Here is a 12,689-nt window from a genome sequence, read left to right as displayed (position 1 = left end):
TACGCCCCCTCGTACAAATCAGATAGCCTCGTGTTTCGGTGCTCTTTCTATTACTTAAAGATATAAAAGATACAGGATTAAATCTTTTTTTACATTTCTTGTCGATAGAAACTTTAAAGTAAGAATTAACTTCTGATGAAAAGCTTTCTGTTCAATATGCAAATTACAGCTACAATAGTTTAACAAACTAAATTAAGGTAGCCCTTTTGTTTAAAAGATAGTTTAGAAAAATGTTAAGTACACCCAACGTATATTCTTCAAAATGGTGTGATGTTTCTTTGTAAACTTAAATTATCCAGAAGTTCAAATCAGTCTTTCAAATTTAAAAAAGCCACCCATTTCTCCTGATGTTATTTAAGAACATTTTTCAAACTTCAAAGAACATCTACATTTTATTCATATTTATACAGACGATTTCAAAGATTGTTGCAACGAAGGTGTCTATAAAATCATTTTACATCGTGAATAAGACTACCTGGTAATGTATTTATATTTACTGCTGAAACAAAAGCTTTAGATTTAGCCTTGTTAATCATTTAATAGCATAATAGTTTGTAACTTTTTTCAGATTCACTCTCTGTGCTATTTTATGTCAATCAAAAATATAAAACTTGACAATATTATGGTAAAGAAGCCCTTGTTATGATTTCATGGTTTATTAAAAACAAAGGCAGTAAAATTATGTTGGATCCTAGGCCACGAAGGAGTACAAGGAAATGAAAAGTTTGTCTAAAGAAACTTTAAAAATCGCCCATTACTGTTACCAAAATTGTGATTGTTAACCTTCATGAAATGAACTTTTATCATCTGAATGAAAATCAAATTGGAACAAATGATATAAACCCCTGACTGAAACTGTCACCATTTCTATCTCTTATAAACCATCATGATCAAGTTGGTCTTCTGAGATGTTCAACATGACACACCTTCTCATCTTTTAACAGGCCATTATTCTGAATGCTATGATCTTGCACAGGTTCCCGATTAAATTCATCTCCACAACTTTTTGACCCATTTCCTTCCTTAACATTGATCGACTACTTAAGAGATATAAACCTATATTATAAAAGTTATTAACTCCCTTTTTGACCTTTTTTGTTATCTTTTTTAGGTTAAATAGTCTTATATGAACAAATAAATTACTATTCATGTAGTGTTCGGCACGGTATGGCCAGTTGTGTGTCAATGTGCCATTTAACTCAAACACACGATCATAAATTAATAAAGTGTCATTATCCAGCTTAACTTAAGTAAGCTTAGGAGCTGCATGCTTCCAAATTCATGCTAATTTTCAGGAAAATGTTGTATTAAAAAGTAAAATATTGTCAAGTGAACAAAGAAAGAAATTTATACTTCCAAACACTACTAAACATTTATTAAGTAGGTCAAAATATGTAAATATAGCACTTACAAATACGATGAAAAATACTGTAAAATCATGGATTAATTGCATATTACATTTAATTTATTTCTGGAATTGTGAATAGTTTAACCGTTCTTAAATCTTTAACATATTTTTTTTTTGAAGTTGATTTTCTTAAAAAATATTTAAGCTCACCTTGAGGCAATCAACTTGAATTTCTTTTACTTTTTAAAACCCTGTGAAGTTAACCAGTTTTTGAATTTGGCACCACAGCTTCTGTGGACAAATTTGTTGCCAGTAAAAAGATTATGTATGTTAAAGTGTAGCTGTAATTAGGAAAATGGTACCAGAGGATGTAAATGTGCTAATGCTGACTTTCCATGCACATCGTTATGCAAATCTAACAACTGCTGTTTTAAGCTACAATATTTCAAACATTGTGTTAAATATTATTCAGTGACCATTAAATATTACAATGTATTCTGTTGAATATACGTTTTAAACTGAAAAAACCTGGAGTTAACAGTAAATATATCATTAAATTATCACATTTTAAAGAAGTCTGCAGTGATTAATGTATAAAATATTGTTCTTATATTGATAATAAGTTATTAAAATTGTACTTTTCAACTTGATTGTATTTAGAGTTATAAGGTGAAGTCCGAAATGTTTAAAGCTTGAAGTATGAGTAATTAAATGCAAAACCATAAAAATCCTATACTGACGGCCATATTGACCACAATATCTTATGCCAAATATTATGTGTAACTCTTCAAAGATGTCTTTGTTTGTTTAAAACACAAAAGAATAACATATACTGCTAGATATTGCATTATTTTGCAAATATTGTATTAATTATCGGAAGGGTATCTGAAAAAACTGGATTTTGGCGGCCATCTTGGCGGCCATTTTGAATTTTTGCCGCCATTTTGATTTATAGGCTGGGGTCTAGATCCAAAACAGGTAGACATACATCAAACTAGGATAATCCAAAGTGGTTTGCTTGTAGAATTAATAGAACGATTATATGTACTTTGACTCCAACTATAGTTGTCATACAACAATGAACAAACATTATAGATCTATAACGATACAAAAAAGAGTTTGTTATTATTTTATATTATATAACTCATGTCATAATTTAAATGATCACAAGTATGTTTTATTACTTCATTATTATTAAATCATCGAGTTTATTAAACTTATTAATTTGATTATATTTTCCACGTCCTGTTCTTAAACACATACTTTTCTATGACAATTTTTGAAAGAACATTTTAATTTAAATATTTTGTTTCATCTAAAATATTAATTCATATACACGAACATATAACTAGTTAACCATGGAAGAACATCATGAAATTCCGACGTGTTTTCCTTATTTACATACAAAAACAAGTAGTATTTTCTGATAGAAGACGGGATTTCTCATGAAATCTTATTTCAGTTAACTCAAATTGACCAGTACTAAGTATTACTTCGGAAAAAGTAAAATACCAGTTTGTAATAACTAGTTTCCATGACAAATTATGTGCTTCTATACATACATATGACAGTACTTGTATTATATATTGATACCACATATTTTTAGTATATTGCAGTTTCAATCCTTTAATGTTCTTAATATCTTTAGTTTGCCAACAATTAAAACAACAAATAATACAATTAATCTTTATTGTACAGAACATTCAATAGAAACCTCAAAACAGTAACTATTCATTTGAATTTCAGACATAAAATGGTATTATTCAATAAAATATAATTAACACGCTATGTTTATTCAAAAGGCACGAAATTAGGTCTTGATTACTATTATTTTAAATTAAAAAAAAAACATTATATTATATAAATAGATTTTGAACCAAATGATTGGAGAACTGATTAACAAGATATTATACATTTTAACATGCATTCACAGAAACAATATCCGATGCTTAATGGAAATGGTTTTTCTTATTTTGACAACACTTCTTTGATGCATGACGCTTTATCGATAATAATTGTTTCACATATGAAATAAATATCGTGCGTTTTAATAATCGCAAACGGGGACATAATGTATAATTGCATCTTATCATACAACAATACGTATCATTGGGTACTTAAATATTTTCAAGAAAATTCATTGTACAATTATACAATCATACCAAGGTTATAATACAATGATTAATATACAGAATCAAATGATAAAATAATTTGTGTTAACAAACAGTCAGGTCTTGTTTCCACAATTTCAGAGTTAATCGAGATTTAACAAAAATATAAGCTATTATACAAATTGTGTGTTCCAGCTTTAATAAAATTAACACTTATGCGTTTATACTTGTAAGATACACTAATACAACGTTGCTTATACAAATGAAAAAGGTAATAAGTATTGTACAAATTAGATAAATATGTATAACGTGAATAGCGTCAATTGTGGTTTTATAGCGCACTAACACGTTGATGTTGGAGAAAAATAGAATAGATATCTGAATATGTCAAACTGTATTTGATATGGATACATTGTACAATGGTATTTGAAAAACTAAATTAAATTTAAAAATTGTTGTTATTTTTTTTTTATTACGTATGTTGTTATTGCAATTTCCGTGTTATTTTATTGTGATCATAAAGTGTCAAAAACACTTACATATACAATGTACACGGTGTAGTATAACACACTATGAATATTTAATCATGCATTACCATCAGTCCAATAAAAGCTAAAACTGACTGAGGTAAAAGCACATTGGAATAGTTGATTACTAAATAAATTAATTTACATTGTACATATTTTGAATCAAGAAAGTACTTTCAACACATCATGACATTTACAGTTTATAAAAATGATACAAAATAAGGTTAATAAATTGTCATTAATATATTGTCAAATGACAATGACTCCTGATTTCTAATTGTTTAAAATCAAAGAAACAGACTTTATAAAAAACATGATATAATAAATGTTAGTAATGTGATTGAAATTTGTAACTAAGACAACTGATCTATTTATCTGGTTATGACGTCATTTTAACTTTATCGTTTGACGTCGTTATTCCTACAGGAAAGTGATTATGCCTGAAAGGCAGCTTAATCTTTGTTTTCTGAAAGCATCAAATAATCATTAATGAGAATATGAAAATACGTTTATGAGCTTTGACGATAATATCAAATATCTTTAAAGGATAATGAATGAGTGTAGGCTTAATAATAAATTTATTAAACACGTTGAATAAAATCATACTACGTGAACTTCTGACGAGCATACTATTGTTTTATTCAGCGAATTTAATATGAACGATATGTAAATGACACCGATATTGTATGTGGACGGACAACGATATAGTTTATTGTCGCAAATTTATTACTATTTATTTCCGTGACATCATTGAAAACTAGTTACGCTGGATAACAGAAATAATGACCACATTTTGTAAATGATATTATATGGTGAATTTCATTTGCCATGCCCTGTTAAATTACAAAGAATGTATACTTTATTGTATCTTCATAATTTGCAATGACCAATGGACTATTGAATAAAGATAAGTTATGTGTTATTCTATTGCGTTGATATTTTTATTATTATTCATTCATCTAAATGTAAGTTTGAAGTAATGTGAAACAGTGTTTTTTTATTATTAAATAAATGATAACAATACATATACAAATAACAAAATCAGTGTTTTGTTATTTGCACACATGCATGTTTCTGACAATAAAGAAACTGCACCATATTTTACAACGACCTTTTCAATGTTTTATTTCGTCATTATGTGTTCTTTTATTGCCCACTTTTAGATTGCTCATACATTCCGATTTATGTGACTACCGTTCAACTAGAATGTTTTCTTATATTTATATCTCTGGTAATGAAATATGTTTAACTTTGGCTCCAGGTGATGATAATCCTACAGCAAAGTGAAAACTCATGAAATTCATATCGTTACAGCCAACCTAAAAACAAAACAGAGGTACACAATGGTAATTGATAATTAGACAATTTAAAATGAACTATCAACAAATCTAGCAATATTGAATCAAAAATAAAGGGAAACAAAACATATTGAGTGTATCACCCAACAATATATCAATGGAAATTTGTTTCTATTAGATTAGTGGTCCAAGTATGTAAAATAAAGCTTGCGACTGTATCAACTAATCATGCAAAGTATTAATTTTTAGTTTATTCTTTATTTTTATTAATCCATGATAGGTTATTTCTTGAATAGGAACAATGAACTATATGTGTATTCCATCAGTATATGAACAAATAACGAAACAAACGTGAAAAACTGTACATAAAGTACATACTTTTGAACTGTCTATAACTAAATTTTAGGACTATGTCTGAAAACGTTTTCTATGTTTATGTCAATAAGGTTGTGATAAAATATACATACTTATATAACATGAGAGCGACCATCTCTATAAACCATATCAACTAGATATATTTGTCCACATTCACCCTTATTTTGTGTTTCGGTCCATATATTTTCTTGGATTCTAATTTATACCATAATTCTAACTTATATTCACTATAGATTGCATTTTTATTTCTTTAATTGCTTTTTGATACATTTTTTTTCTGGTGCACGCATTAGTTTCACCAATGATGTGTATCAGATCTGTTAACATTTTTCACTCATTTGCATATTTAAAATGAAACGGTTTTAAAAGCAATTGCAATTATTTGACGGAATCAAATTGAAGTAAATTACACGTTGTTATCGAAATTATTGATATTGAATCAACATCAAAATAATCAAATCACAATAATGTCCTATAGAACAATAAAAATGAAACACTTATTAAATAAAGTTGAGTACGCCATTTAGGCGCACTCTCGTACACGATTTTTTATGTAAAATATGAATAATCACTTGAACAAAGACAAATGATTCAGATAAATTATTACTGTCTAACCGATAAAGCCCAACATATGATAATCATGGAAACATGTTAAATCATATGTTGATCATCATTTTATAAAAAAAAAGAATTCCATACATTATGTATGACGATTTTTTTATAATGCCAGTTTTCTGTCGCCAAAATTTAGAATTTGATTTCCATGGTAAGAAACGATAACGATTTGTTGTATTTAACCAGTACAATCAGGAAGTTACAAAAACAATGTCAAATACACGAACAATATCATTAAAGGGTGTTTATAACATGGTTAATCATATCATACATCTTCTTTTTGTATATGATATTTTTTTTTAATTATTTTGTTTAAAATGTAACTGATACACATACTTATCTACACAAAGAAACACCGATAGTATACACCATAAAGACTAATTATATTTGCCTTGATAAAACATGGATGCATCATATGATTCTGTGTCTATACATTATAGTGGATTTTTTTTGTTGTTCGGTAACACTAACTTATCAGTTGAAAAAGGTTGAACTCTTTCCGTTTAGCTTTAAATTGCCAACTTTATGCACTTAATTTATAGAGGTTCTTACATTTTTCCCGTTGTGACTAATCTTGACATACCATCTGAAAGATAAAATATTATGAAATGAATTACAAAATTCTAGTATAAGTATGAACAGATAGTGTAGTATGCTAGAATGTCTTTTTCCTAAGTTTATAACCTGTTCTGTTCTTTCTCGATGTAATTTATAAAACTTGTTTCCTTCAATTATTACTGTATTATTTTCTCAACAGTCTTTACCTTTAATTACTGTCACAATAAAAAAACGGATACATAGAAATTATAATGGAATGGCCTAATTAATTTAGTGAAAAAAAACAACAAACATAGTGGTTCACGTACATGTACATGAATGCTGATGTAGGAAAAATAATGACATTAATGTCACAATTCAAATTATTTTGACTAAAATCATGTTTGCTATTTTAATATTTGAAAGGAGTAATGCCAGACAATATCTAATTTTGTCTCATTCGTTGAATCGGACCCTAGAGTCATACAAGTTTCAGTTTGTCAAAAAAGTATGCGGTTAAAGCCGTGCATTGATGTTTGTGAACGTGTTTCTAAGAATGTTTACCATTTATAGCGTGTTCCGTCGATGCATAACTACTATAAACGAAAAAAAAAATGTCTATGGTATCTAATAGACCACAACATTTTTAAAAGACATTCATTTTTTAGCGGCTGTGACTTCATGTTTATTTTAATTTTAAGAACTATACATTTGTACAGATGTGGGCTTTCTATCATGATACCTGCTACGTTAAATTCGTAACTTACAATTATATGTATTTAGCCTTTCAGCTTATACCAGGTATCAACTTGTGTATGTCATAAATGATTCGGGCAACATCCGAATAACAGCTTTAAAACTATTCAAGTATATATTTTTTTATCAATTTGAAAGCTTAATTCATTGTTTTTTTTGTGTTTTATATTACTCAATATCTTACATGTAATTAATTTATTACACTATACATGTATATTATACAAATTGCAATGTATGTATATCGCATATTCAGTTCAGATGAAAATAAAACAGAAACTGTATCTAGTACAGTAACTATTGCTATCAGCAAAAAGATTAGATAAATATAAAAAAAAATATTAATAAACAATTTAACGAATCAAAAGGCTGAAGTGATTGAATATAATTAGAATGAGTAAATGCTATTATTTTTATTTTGATCATTATGATTTCATTTTTTTGGTAAACATTAAAATTGCTTAAAGGTCAAGCATAGATAACAATATAGAACAACACATGTTCAAGAATTTAATGGCATGTGTGTAATTATCTTTATAATTAGCTTGAAATACTTTTCTTTGTGCTAAACAATAAAACTTACATAATGCTTAGACTATTTTTACAAGTATTGATAATTTTGCTATTTTGTTTCAAATACCTAAAGTTTTTTTTTTTTTTTTTTTTTTTTTTTTTTTTTTTATTTTTGGCCACGGCACAAACATTTATTAAAAACAGCGACAAATTGAAGTAACTCTTAACAACCTATCTAGAGATAATCTTTAAAATCCCATAAAATAGTTAAAAATAGCATTTTGTAATAAATGCAAGTTTATAAAAATCAAAGTGCAATAAAGAAGTAACTTCTTCCGAGTAATTATTCTTTTCAGATATAAGGTGTGGATAATATATTTTGTTTGGTATTTGTGACAAAAAAGTATATCAAAAATGACACATTTCTTATCAAATAATTTTAATAATAAAATGTTTCAACATTTACTTCCCGAATGGTAATGTTACAGTAGTAATTACATTATTTCACGTATCATTATAAACATACAAAACTGTTTACACTTGTATAAAATGGAGCATAAAGGGAATGCATATCTTTGCCTGCGTTTCGAAATATTTATATATAACCATTTTATCTTTATTGCTTAACACGTAACTTGTGAAAATATCTGCTATCACATATCTGCTATCATAATGAACTTAGAATTCTTGCTTTTTGTTTAAAGTTAACATAACATCGACTGATATTTATTACATCACTTATTTATAACAACACCTACAATCGAGTACTTTTCATATACAAATGTTATCAAATTTAGAAGGAAAATAATAAGGGTAAACAATATTTACTTAATGGATGCGGTTTTCCTTTTCATTGACACATAAAACAGGAGGACAATGACACGAACGGGGCCATAGAATAAGGGGAGAGAGAAAGAGAGGCGACAAACACATATACATTGAATTAAAATGCTGTTTTTTAGAGAATGAGGTTTAATTCATGGTTCTAAAATACATGCAAAATACAAGATAAAAAACACGGGGCAAACACAGCATAATAGACAACAGTTATGCGTTCCATTTAAACATCATTTAGGAATAGGCATCAATACAATTTCAGGCCTTTGTTGTGTGTTTGGTTTTGGTATTCAATATTCGAACAATTATAATATTGAGATATAATGTCTCATATATTGATTTTTTTTAAATGAAAATCCTCATTTTTTTTTAAATCAATAGGTGCAAAGAACAAACAAATCTTGATTAAGATGCTCGTTAAAGTACATAGATGGTAAGTTCTATAATCGGTAACATTTGAAGCATTTTATTTCTTAATATGTACTTCAACCAACTGAAGTATTGAACACAATATATAGCATCAGGTTCTGATAACCAGGGAGTTATTCATTTCGCACCAGCTTTGCTTTTTGTATAATCTTATGCAGTCTCAGCTTTAATGTGCAAACTTGACAAATGATATTACTTCCAAGAAAAGTTTTTCTAAAATGCATTTTAAGTGTCATTGACCTTAACTAAAACATTACGTTATATACATTGTACAGAAGTGAAGAATGTAATGAAATGTCTTCAATTTACAACAGAGGGTGATTATTGTTGCTGACCATGTATGTTTTGTAGTATTGGTGGTTTTATTTTATTTTTTGAATTCATGCTTACAAGATTGACGCTACATAAATAATTAACAATGTTTTCGAATTCAAATTGAAAAAAATTGTACAACTTTAACACATATAATTTCAGTTATAAGGTAATGAATAAGAATGCAATGATCAAAATATGATAGTTACGGGTCAAAAATGAAAAAAAGCAACAATTAAAACACCATGATTACAAAAGTCATGAAATTATGTAAAACAAACAATAAATGTAGTATAAAATCATAAACACAACCTGAAGCTAAAAATTAGTTGTTGTCAAAAACTTGAAGTTAAATATTTTTGAGCAACATAAAATATAATTTAAGAAAGATATGCCCATTTTTAATATTATGTATCTAGGTAAATAACTTGCACACAGGTCACAATTACCAATTTTGCCTTATCTTATATTGTTTTTTTATAAAACTGTTGGTCAGCCGGCATCAAAATAAATCAATTAGTTGTTGTTAATTACAAATATGATTCAATTGATGTAAATTTGAATAAACATTTTGGCTCTGTAAAAAAAAAAAAAAAATTTTTTTCTCTCTAAAAAAAAAAAAAAAAAAAAAAAAAAAAAAAAAAAAAAAAAATTTTTCTCTATTCTGGGGAAGGAAATTATTAATTACTTTTTTTTTCATTTTTGGGGAAATTATACCTTTTATTTTTTAAAAAAAAAGAGAAGGGAGGGGAGAGTTTGGGGCCCCTTTTTTTTAAAAATTCAATATTGAAGAATATAAAACATTGAAAAGTATGTCACCTAAATATATTCAAGATCTCAGATCATAATTTCACAGACATTTAGATTCATTCTATTATAAATTATTATTATTATTATTATTATTATTATTATTATTTTTATATATTATTATTATTACTATAATCATTATTATTATTACTATTATTATTATTATTATATTATTATTATTATTATTATTATTATTATTATGGCGCATTGAAATACAATGCCGTGTTTTTTTTTCTTGTTTTTTGCTGTTTTTGTTTTTTGTTGTTTTGTTTTTGTTGTTTTTATTTCCATAGTTATCTAATGACTTAGAATGGTTAGTTAATAGTCACTGATAAAAAAATTTTCAAGAGATATTTTTTTCTGTACACTTAAGTATTGCACATGTTTATTATAATTATCAAATACGTTATATAATTCAGTTGGGTTCAATTTTATTCTTACAAAACAATATTGGTTGTCTGTTTTAGTATGACCGTTTTTATGTCATATGCAAATGCTGTGCATTGCAGATATGACTGCAATTCATTGCAGATATGACTGTTGTTCACTGCAAATACGAGACTGTTATTTTATTATTATTTGAATGTTTTTTTACTTCAAATATTGCCTATTTCGTATGTAACTGTTGCTTTTGCAGATATGACAGTGTTATATAATACATATATTAATGTTGTTTATTGCCAATATGACAGTTGTATATTCCATCAGATGATTGATGTGTATTCCAGACAAGAAAATCATATTCAATGACAATTATTAATATGTATGATGGTATGTATGTTTATTTTGCATCTAAAGTATATATGTTATCACTGTGATGACCATTCATTAGTAGCTCTTTAACATTACATGTCGAAGAAGTTACTAATAAATGGTTTTAAATCTATCAGCATTAAATCTGACTATGTTCGATTGTCGGACTTTATATTAATTATAATAAAATGGTGATACCATGCGCGCGCATCTCAAAATCAAAACAAAATTAAATTTTTTTTTTATTCTGGAAAATGCGTACCCCCACTTTTAAATTTTACAACATTAAGATTTTTGGCCCGAGCTACAGTTTTGGCGGGGAAGGGATTTAATATAGATTCCCCTTTTATCCTTTTTTACCTTTGTTTTTTTTTCTCTTATTTTGTCGAAAACTTTCATAAATTAGTAATTAGTAAAATAAGAATAAACGTTTGAATAAACTTAAACAGAAAGCCTCCAACCCGTGAAAAGCAATAACGGTACCTTAGCAATCTTAACTCACTGCTTGTCCTAAAATATCGTTTGTTTTCCCTTCTAAGACTTAAAGTTTATTACCCCATCATATCTGATATGTCTGACAGGAAATCTGTCACTTCACTTATTCCTTTTACTCCTAACAGTAACTAGTAAAAAATATTTAAAAAAAAAATATTTAATTAGTGTTTGGTTACAAATGTATCTGGTTAACTGTCCGTCCGTTAAATTAAGTACTAAAAGTACTTTTACTTTACTGTTTTTTTTTTTTAAATATTGTTGCTAAAACCAAATTAAAAGCAGTGTGTGTAGTTGTCAGAAGCCATGTTATAGGAATCAATTAATTTCACTTTTAACAAAACTCTTCTTGGGACATTCGTATAAGATAAAAATTGAATTGTTAATATCAAATAATAACACGTTTCACAATATTCTCCTCTAAAACAGAGAGGTCAGTTAAGTGCATTATTACATGGTTAATGCACAGCATAAAAAATGATTTCACCACATGATGTCGGCATAACATCAATAAAAGAATGACGTCAGGCATATTACAAACATTCTCATTGTCTTTAAATGTAGTTCAACATACTCTTACAGTGTTCTATTTCTTATTAAATAACATGTTAGAATGGAAATAGTTATGCATTATTTGTGCGATTAAGTAAATAAGCGTATGTTTGTCCGTTCAAATGCGTTGCCTTTTTTAATGAGGACTATCGGGCTTTGAGAGTATACACATACGCATTTCACAGGCATTTGAACTTGATTCCTGAACTTTAACAATATTAATATTAATTTCTAAAAAATGCAAATGACAAAATCACGAAGCCTGATCTTCGAAAAAAAACATAAATAGCACATGCCAAGCGCGTATTGAAAAGTGGGCAAACCTGAAAAAAAATGGCTAAAAAGTACCTAATTTTGTGTTAAGGCCTATATTGTTTGGTACATGCGTGTTGCTGGAAATGGGTAATTATAAGCTACCTGATAAACATAC

Source organism: Ruditapes philippinarum, unplaced genomic scaffold (genome assembly GCF_026571515.1).
Source record: "Ruditapes philippinarum isolate M1 unplaced genomic scaffold, ASM2657151v2 ctg3248_1_1_1_1, whole genome shotgun sequence".
NCBI lineage: Eukaryota > Metazoa > Mollusca > Bivalvia > Venerida > Veneridae > Ruditapes > Ruditapes philippinarum.
Note: the sequence above shows the minus strand (reverse complement) of the source record.